Here is a 9,507-nt window from a genome sequence, read left to right on the forward strand (position 1 = left end):
GCTGCTGAGTTATATGGCTCAGATCATCTACATCCGGAGGTCGGACATAGGTCCCTTGAAAATTTGCCCGGAAAGCATCCTCGAGCGTTTCCCTACTCCCCATGGTGTTTTCGGGAAGGCTTTTAAGCCAATGCCGGGCTGGCCCTTTGAGCTTAAGGGGTAAGTATTTTATGGCATGAAGGTCATCTCCTCTGGCCATGTGTATGTGGAGGATATAATCCTCGATCCAGACTCCAGGGTCTGTTGTTCCGTCGTATGCTTCTATGTTTACGGGCTTGAATCCCGCTGGAAATTCATGATCCAGTACCTCATCGGCAAAACATAGGGGATGTGCGGCGCCCCTGTATGTAGGTGTGCCGCGATGTTCAGATATTTTTTGCATTGCATTGCTCACTGGGGCTTGCTTTCTTGGCCCATAGATGGATCTGGTTGGACCAGTTTTTTGATGCGAATCCTTGGGCGGATCGCGTGCCGTATTGAGTGCGGCGCCCTTTGTCGCTTGAGATTGATTGTGGGGTCGTCTATCCGACCTGGTGGCTTCCTTGTTTTTTGACCGTGGGGGCTCTAAGGCCTCTTCATCAAATTCCGGTAGTAATTTCCGCTTCGGATAGCTCTTTGTGTGATGACTATTGCCGTACTTGTGTGCGGTATTGAGTACTTTGCCCCATCTGATCCTGAGTGCATCTTCCGCTGTTTTGAGATTCCGCTTCTGCTTTTCAGGCTACATGCAGTGGCAACGAGCCTTTGGTCATCTCCTTCATCGGCATCCTTACCGTCGATGTCTTTGGAGGTGAAATCGAGCATGTCGGTTAAATCGTCGACAGTGGCTACAAAGTGGGTGGTGGGTGGGTTTCGAATTTCTTCGTCGTCTGCATACCAACCGTGCTGACCATAGTCCGGCCAGGGCTCTCCTGACAAAGAGAGAGACTTTAGTGAATTCAGGATATCGCCAAAGGGCGAGTGCTGAAAGACGTCCGCAGCGGTGAACTCCATGATCGGAACCCAATCAGGTTCGATCGGAAGGGGTGCGGAAGATTCGGAGTCCGGAATGGAGTCCGGCACCTTGGAGTCACGAGCCTTGCAAAGGACTAGGCTGGTACTCGGCTCTATCGCCGTAGAGATTGCGGCTCCTAGGGCAGCGTCCAACCGTCCGTCCCTGACTAGCGCAGTCGGCTCCTAGCTAATGGTCGGAGCGGACACCTGAGCGGCGCTCTGGGTGTTGTCCGGTGGCAGAGCTAGATCATGCTCGTCGTGACAGTGCGGCGCGCTCGGCCGTGGCTCGAATCCTTCGAATATCAAGTCCCCGCGGATGTCGCCCGTATAGTTTAAGCTTCCAAACCTGACCTGATGGCCAGGGGCGTAGCTTTCGATCTGCTCCAGATGGCCAAGCGAATTGGCCCGCAGTGCGAAGCCGCCGAATACGAAGATCTGTCCGGGGAGAAAAGCCTCACCCTGGACCGCGTCGTGATTGACGATCGAAGAAGCCATCGGGCCTAAAGGCGACGACACAGAGGAACTCTCAATGAAAGCACCAATGTCGGTATCAAAACCGGCGGATCTCGGGTAGGGGGTCCCGAACTATGCGTCTAGGCGGATGGTAACATGAGACAAGGGACACGATGTTTTTACCCAGGTTCGGGCCCTCTCGATGGAGGTAAAACCCTACTCCTGCTTGATTGATATTGATGATATGGGTAGTACAAGAGTTGATCTACCACGAGATCAGAGAGGCTAAACCCTAGAAGCTAGCCTATGGTCTGATTGTTGTTCGTCCTACAGACTAAAACTCTCTAGTTTATATAGACACCGGAGAGGGCCCGGGTTACATAGAGTCGGTTACAATGGGAGGAGATCTTCATATCGTATCGCCAAGCTTGCCTTCTACGCCAAGGAAAGTCCCATCCGGACACGGGACGAAGTCTTCAATCTTGTATCTTCATAGTCTGGGAGTCCGGCCAAAGGTCATAGTCCGGCCATCTGGACACCCCCTAATCCAGGACTCCCTCATCTACCTACTTTTTTTCTCTTTCAGGGTGACATCACTGCTGCTAGGAAGAACTCCCACAACGATAGTGAGATGAACCCATTGTTTGTCCCTCTAACATATATTCCACAGAAGAAGGCAACACGTCTTGAGGGTAGGGATACAACCACAAATTCATATCTTGATGTAGTGTCAAACTTACTCAGTGACACAAGCTCAAGAAGAAAGACATGCTTCCGCTTAAATCCGACTGGAACTCCAATCTCTATGCAAGATTAACCATAAGTACAGGACGTCTATTGATGCTATGCAGCTTAAGTTGGTGGATATAAGCGTCAAAGAAGCGCAGTCTCATCAGGTTGCTAAGCTACTTGCGCTGCAGCTCCTGGGCCGGGCTAACCTTTCTTGAACTGTGTTGAAGTGCTCTCGATTCTGTCTATTATTTTGTTGGCTTGTTTACTTCCACTGGTGGCGACCTGCCCAGTTTATAGAATCTGCTGTCTGGTTTCCCTTTATTATCACTGGCGGCGAACTTTGATGCCCAGGGGATGTAATATGATGCAATTTCTTTGTTGTGTAGTCTAGGTTTATTCTTCATCACGATGCTGTAATTTATTTATTGTTTATGTTGTCGTCGCTCTGAGAAAAGGTCATAATCTTCGATCAATGTGCAATGAGCCAATAGGTTAGGTTTATAAAATAATAATTTCTGTACTAAAACTGGTCGGTCGCCAATCGCTAGTACAGGCCGAACTGTGGGCCTACAATCATCTTGGGCCATTAGTTAGGTCTAGTGTTAATATGGCCCACTATTAGTTTCGGGACTTTAAAAGGCCGAGTAAACCGCTTGCCTTAATTGGCCCGGAAAACTAAAATCGGCTTTTAACAGGTTGAAAACTCTATTCAACCTTAATTGTGGCGAACAAATCACGGGCCTACAACATTTGTAATATAAATCGGCCCATTATTGGCCCGCTCGAGTGACGGGCCATTAACAAGTTGAAATGTTTTGGGCCTTGGCTGACCCAATTACATGACAGGCAGGAAGCATGCCGGATGTATAACGGGCCAAAATTAGGCCCAACACTCTCAATGGCCTTTAACGTGCCAATAGGCAGTTTGGGCTAGAATGTATCCACGAAGACTATGTGCCATTAAGAGGCCGAAATTAACTACGAACCATAATTAGGCCCAGGTGCAACTCGGGCCTTTAAATGGCCGAAATTGAAACCGGGTCGAAAGAGGCCCATTTGTAGACAGGGCCGCTGACAGGCCAAAACTAATATCGGGTTGAACTAAACCCGGGCATGGGCAGCCCGGCCCGACGACCCGGCCCGAGCCCGGCCCGAAAAACCTGGGTCGGGCCGGGCCGGGCTTGACATTCGGGCCGGGCTCGAGCTTTGTTTTGCAGCCCGAAAGATAGTTCGGGTCGGGCTCGGGCTTCAATTTTTCTGTATTTTGGGCCGGGCTTTTGGGCTTCGGGCCAGGCTTGCACGTGTGTGTACTAAAAAACAGCGCTCGGGCCGGGCTTTCGGGCTTCGGGCTTGATTTTGGGCCGGGCTCGGCCTTGAAAATATGGAGTATTTCGGGCTTCGAGCCGGGCCCGGGCTTGAGAAATGAAGGTTGGGCTTTTACAAGCCCGTCCCGACATTTGCCCAGGTTTAGGTTGAACTGTTAAACGGGCCATTAAGAGGCCGAAGAGAAAATTAGGCCCCCAATGGGCCCAATGGTACAGTAGCTGTTAAAGGGTTGTATCTGTTATGGGTCGTAATTTGGCCCAGGAAATGAAAGTCAGTTAACGCGTCGGATCAGGTGGACCGTAATTTGGCCCAAACTATTGCAGGCTGTTAACAGGCCGGATATGATATGAGACGTAAACTGGCCCAGAATATTGTAGTCATTTAATGGCCCGTATCTAATGTGGGCTCTAATTTGGTCCAAAAAATGTTAGGCTGTTAACGGGCCGACCCATTAGATCTGACGAAATCTTGTGGGCCTGTTCCTGGGCCGGCTTTTAAACCTATATGGGCCTCTATTGGGTCGTCCCACGTGTGAACGTTTCATTGGCGATTCTTGTCAAATGGACGGTAGACATCTGTCCCAACCATGAGACTACACGTGGGTCATCAGCGAATGAGAATTTTACACGTGGAAATCGCTATTGGTCTGGGCTGTTAACGGGTTAGCGGATCCAAACCGGAACCCGATAGCTTAACGATGACCCATTATGGTGGATGCCACGTGTCAGTCACCCTTTACGAAAGCACTTCTATGACGCATGATTTATCGTCATGGAAGTGGACACTTCCGTGATGATAATTTTGGTAATGTCATGGAACACTTCTATGACAGCACATGTATGACTATCTTGATTCTGTCATAAAATCGTCATGGATGTGCATGCATGACAGAAAACATGACCTACTGTGACAAACACGTATCATCACGGAGGTGTATTTTTTTGTAGTGCTCTAACCTCTAATTAATTAGAGTATCCAAACAGGGCCAGCATGTGAAGTTCCACTGCGAGGTTACTTGCTCCTTCTCGGTCATCGGGAATCTATGTTCTTCCACTCTTTTTACATGAGCTTTTTTCATCCTTTTGCCAACATGCAGGACATCTAGCATCAAGGTGCACGTGTCACGCAAGAAAATGGAGATAAGCAGTGCGTAAGTGAGGTGCACTTAAATGGCACGCACTACACAATATTCTTTTATCCTCGATGGCACATGAATCATGCGCATACTCAATGACGGGGCACGGGATGGTATCCATCGACATGGTCGACCCTTTTTGGAAAGAGTACTAAATAACTTTGATGTGTCCTGTCAACTTGCAGAACAACAAGAAGCTTGCTTACTACATCCTCTCCCTCGCCCACGCGTGCACGGTGGCTCACAACATGAGGAGAAGCTTTTGCTTTATACAAGCGGTGGACGTGCAGCAGTTCATTCGGTGTCAGATTGCCAGAAGTATATACAGTAGTAGTACTATTGTAGTACCATCATCATTGTTCGACTTTTGGAAGAGGCGAAGAGCCAAGCGCAAGGTCACCTAGTACTACTAACCTTTAGGAGTACAATACTATAGCCAAAGTTGGGACACCTTTTTAGAGCATGGTTAATTAATATAGGCGGCTCTTGAAGTGACACATTATTTAGAGCAAGTACTCTCTCCGTTCAGGAGCGGGACGCCGGCCAAGCTCCTCCTTCCACCATTTTCTCCACTCTTTCGGCGGCATCCGACGAGCAGGAAGAGCAGTTCTCCGACATGAAAGCAGTCTGGGTGGCTCACCGAGCCGGTAGTTACAAGCGAGGCAACTCGCTGCTCCACCTACCTCGCCTAGCCCAACGGAGCCAGTTGCCGCCCTAAGCTAGCACGTGGTTTCGTAGCTGGCCGCTCCAATCCTTCTCTAGGAAGAGTGCCGAGTTGCTCCACGCCGGCTTGTCGGGGAGCACGGCAGCACGAGCATCATCGCTGCCCTTGATGCTGTCACATCATACAATGCCTCCAGTGCCTGCGCGTGCCATCCGCCATCGACGCGTGCGTAGCCGCGCCATGAAGGCAGAGAAAGAAGCCACCACTGATGTCGACGAGGTGACGCGGCTACGCGGATGTCGACAAGGTGACGGCTAGCACGTCCTCGCCCACCGCCATCATCGAGGATAAGTAGAACATGGAAGGCCGCCACCGATTGTATCCCATGGAGGCCACCGCTGAGGCGACGCCTGCGTAAACAGCTGGTGTCTTGCACGATTCTTCTTCAGCCGGATGCTGGAGGAGGACAAAGAGATCGATCGGCGACCATTTAGATTAGGTATATTAATTTTAACTTTAGCTCCGGACTAGCACATCTTATTTATTGTAAATGTAATGAAATTTGTCTTGTTTATATGAAATCTAGCTGTGTTTGCACGAATTTGCGTCCACATTTGCACGAATTTGCATCCATGTTCGCACTCTTAGGCGAGCGTTGTCCGTCCCTGGAGTGGGACGACGGACTCCGTCTCTGAAAACCCCACAAAGTGCGTCACCACCTTTGTGATGGACATGACACGGCGAAAGAACGACGTCCTTCATTCCGCAGGTGATGGCCATTCCCACGCGCTCATCTAGACGGCTCGGTAGCTCATGACGCAGCACCAACAACATGCCTTGTGCGTCCAGTACTCCATTGCAGTCGTAGTTGCTGCATACGCAACTCGGGTTGCAGTAGCAGGTGAGCAGGGCGACGCTACGTGGCCATCCATCAATAGTGGCTGGTATGAGGATGACATCGCCATGTGCATCCTATTTGTACTAAAAATCATGAATGAAGAGGATAAACATGTTTACGTACAACCTGAGTGGCTTGTACATGATTTAATCCCCCACAATCCCTATTAATCCCCGTTAAAACCCCTTGAACCACACATGCCCTTAAAGTTAAAAAGGACCGGGATCACAGAGGACAGGGTACAAACTTCAGGGATTTAAAGGTGAGGGTTTGTTTCCGACTAGATCTACAACCTCAAGGTTTATAAATGGGACTTCACTCTCCCCTCACGCACACGCACGGGTACACTCACGGTGGAGCGCATTTTCACATGAAAAGGCAGGTACGTGACATTTTGAGACATCTAGTCATCCACTTAATATGGGGTCTGGGACCAAATGTCAGCCATACCAAGTGCGACCCGATGCGGTGGCGCGGTTATTGATCGAGTTTATTTTTACCACTATGTTAAATGAAGAGATGGCTCCACACGTATTCTATTGAAAATGATCGCTACAGAGAGAAAAACAATTACCACTCCACCAGTCCACTTCAGGACTTGCTTGCTAAGGTTGCTCTCTTCTTCTCACTCTCTCACCCACTCCAGATCTAAACAAGACGGCGGTGTCCACTCTCTTTGTCTCTCTCTCCTCTCTGGTTGACATAGATCCGGTTGGATCCCTTCTGTGGTAGTCGCCGGTGGCAGGAGGAAGCCGACGTGCGCCATCTTCTCTGACCTGGCGCCGGCGTGGGAGGTCCTCCTCACCCTTGCTCCCCGCCATCGAGTTGGCATATCCCGCCGCTTGCCTTGCCACATCCTGTCATACGGAGGTATAATTATTTTAGAACCGGCCTTGTTCTAATGGCCCAGCTCCCCACATCGTTACATCCCTTTTTCATCAAGTTAGGATTGCTCCCCACGTTTTTGCATCCTGCATGTGGGTATTCTTCTAGTATTACAATGCTCCCCATGTAGCTAGCTCCATCGGCTTGTCAAACACTCGAACACCACCTAAATTTTAACTATTAGAGGAAAAAATGTACTGTAGATACTGGCTAATGAAATGGTCTCTTGGTTGGAAAGGGAAATAAAGATGCTGGCCTGGCCGGTCTCTTGGTCAAAAAAGGATAGAAAGTGGAACACCTCTGCATGTTTGCTGCACTCGGGAACACCTCTGCCTCACCACTTTATGCCTCGGTGGATGTAAAATGTGCTTGTGCCTCCCCTGTCCCTATACCCTTACTGTTGCTGTTAATCTAACATCACAAGTAAAATGAAACAATGCCACTATTAATGTGATGTTGCTGTTAAGTAATGTTGTTGTCAATCTATTGCCATTGATAAACTAAATCAATGCCACCACCATTTTATGAAATGCTTCTATCTTGCTTTATTTCTCATAAAGAGTGTTTTGGGCCGTTACACTAAACTCTGACACCGGTAACATAGCTGCATCTTCGTTGAACTGCACAATGATTGACACGACGATGTGTTTCTCCTTTCCGTATCACCCTTCGTTAGAACAATCATTTCTGTTGACCGTGCACGTACGTACTGATCAATTGCTACTCCCAATCTGTCATCACAGAGTAATAATGCAATTGTTATGCATGTTAATGTAAGCCCCCGTTAATCTAGTGCCAGTGTTGATTTGATGTGATGGCACTTCTTAGCTAATGGCACTTTTTCATATTGTCACTGTAATGCCATTGATAACATATGAGATGCTGCTATTAATCATATGCCGCTGCAAAAAAATGACACTGCTTAAATAACCTTATTACTTATTTGTGCAAATAGGGTTGTCTATCTCCATATGGTGTCTATTTGTGCAAACGGAAGCACAAACCTCAATTTTAGTGGAACCTGGTATCACCTGACCTCACGGTGCTCCAGGTATTCCCTCATTCGTAACTAGGTAGACTGACCAACGCAAGATGAAATAAGCTTATTTGTATGTTGACTTGTTGTTTGCAGTGTGGAACGAGCCTGTGATGTGTGGAGGAGCAAACAAGCACTGCAGCCGTGCCGTCAACGCAAGATAAAGGAGACCGAGTCATTGATGGCCTGGCCGGCGAGTAGGGGTCGTGCAATCAGCGGTGCATTATTTTAGTGGAACTACACAAAAAAAGATATTGGGGTTAGTCGGACATATTTTCTACAGCCACACGGAAGGAATTGCGCTCATCAATTGGATAGGATTTCCTTCGTGCCATCATAGGAGATCCCATGGTGGAAATCAACTAACCACCTATAAAATTATGCATAATCTTCCTCATGCAAGTCAGTATTGCCTTCGTCCAAATGATCGTGTTTTGTCATGCCGAGCTATTGATATGTGCTACTATTTTGCGACACTATTTAAGTACAGCGCTTTCCTATCTTTCCACATTCAGGACAATGAAGATGATTTTATTGGAACTGCACAAAATGGTCTGATGTTGAGTGATCTCTATTGCCTCCTTTGTTTGTTGCAATGTGTCAGCAGAAATTGCAAGATGAGCCATCAAGCTAGCTATGGAGTTGCCAACATGCTCAAAGTGCACAGAACATTGAACAGAAAGAAGCATGCCCAAGAAATTAATGCGTGCGTAGGGAGGCCCTTTGCTCAAAGAAGCATCAATCTTTTTTCTTTATTTCTACGCCTTCTCACAACTTTGTCTTGGTTATAGTCTTGTGAATCATTTATATGCGTAAACATGCTGAATTGGAGTGCTTGTGAATGTTAGCTAGTACGCATACCGTATCTTGTGAAGCTTAGTTTAGTGTGAATGTTGACTAGCGTGTCAACCTTTATAATCTATGTATATTGTGGGCATGTTATTTGACCCCACATTTTGCCGCACTACGACCAGTGTGAGTGCCTGCATGCAGTACAACATCCTCTAATTTGGTGGACGACAAGTCGGCCCGTAAAGGAGCTATATCTTTTTCTCAAGTTGAAAAATGTTACCGATGAGGAGCCATAATTAAGCTGGAGGTGTCTCTTTTTTTCTTTTAAATGGGTGATAAATTGGAGAGCTTGAGAGTGTCTCTAATGGGCCGCCACTAGTGTTAAGGCCCTCTAGTACGAAACACACGGGCAGCCGACTAGGCTGATACAAAAGCCTATCCATCTTAAAGCCCATTTGTTTTTTTGTGTGGAAAATCCCATTTTCTTGAAGAGGGAGCGATACCAGAAAAACCCTCCTTCCTTCTCGCTTCCACTTATCCTGCAGCTCGCTGGACTCTCCCACTTTTTTCTCCCCCCAATCCCCCCTGCTCCC

This window comes from Triticum dicoccoides, chromosome 5B (genome assembly GCF_002162155.2).
Source record: "Triticum dicoccoides isolate Atlit2015 ecotype Zavitan chromosome 5B, WEW_v2.0, whole genome shotgun sequence".
NCBI lineage: Eukaryota > Viridiplantae > Streptophyta > Magnoliopsida > Poales > Poaceae > Triticum > Triticum dicoccoides.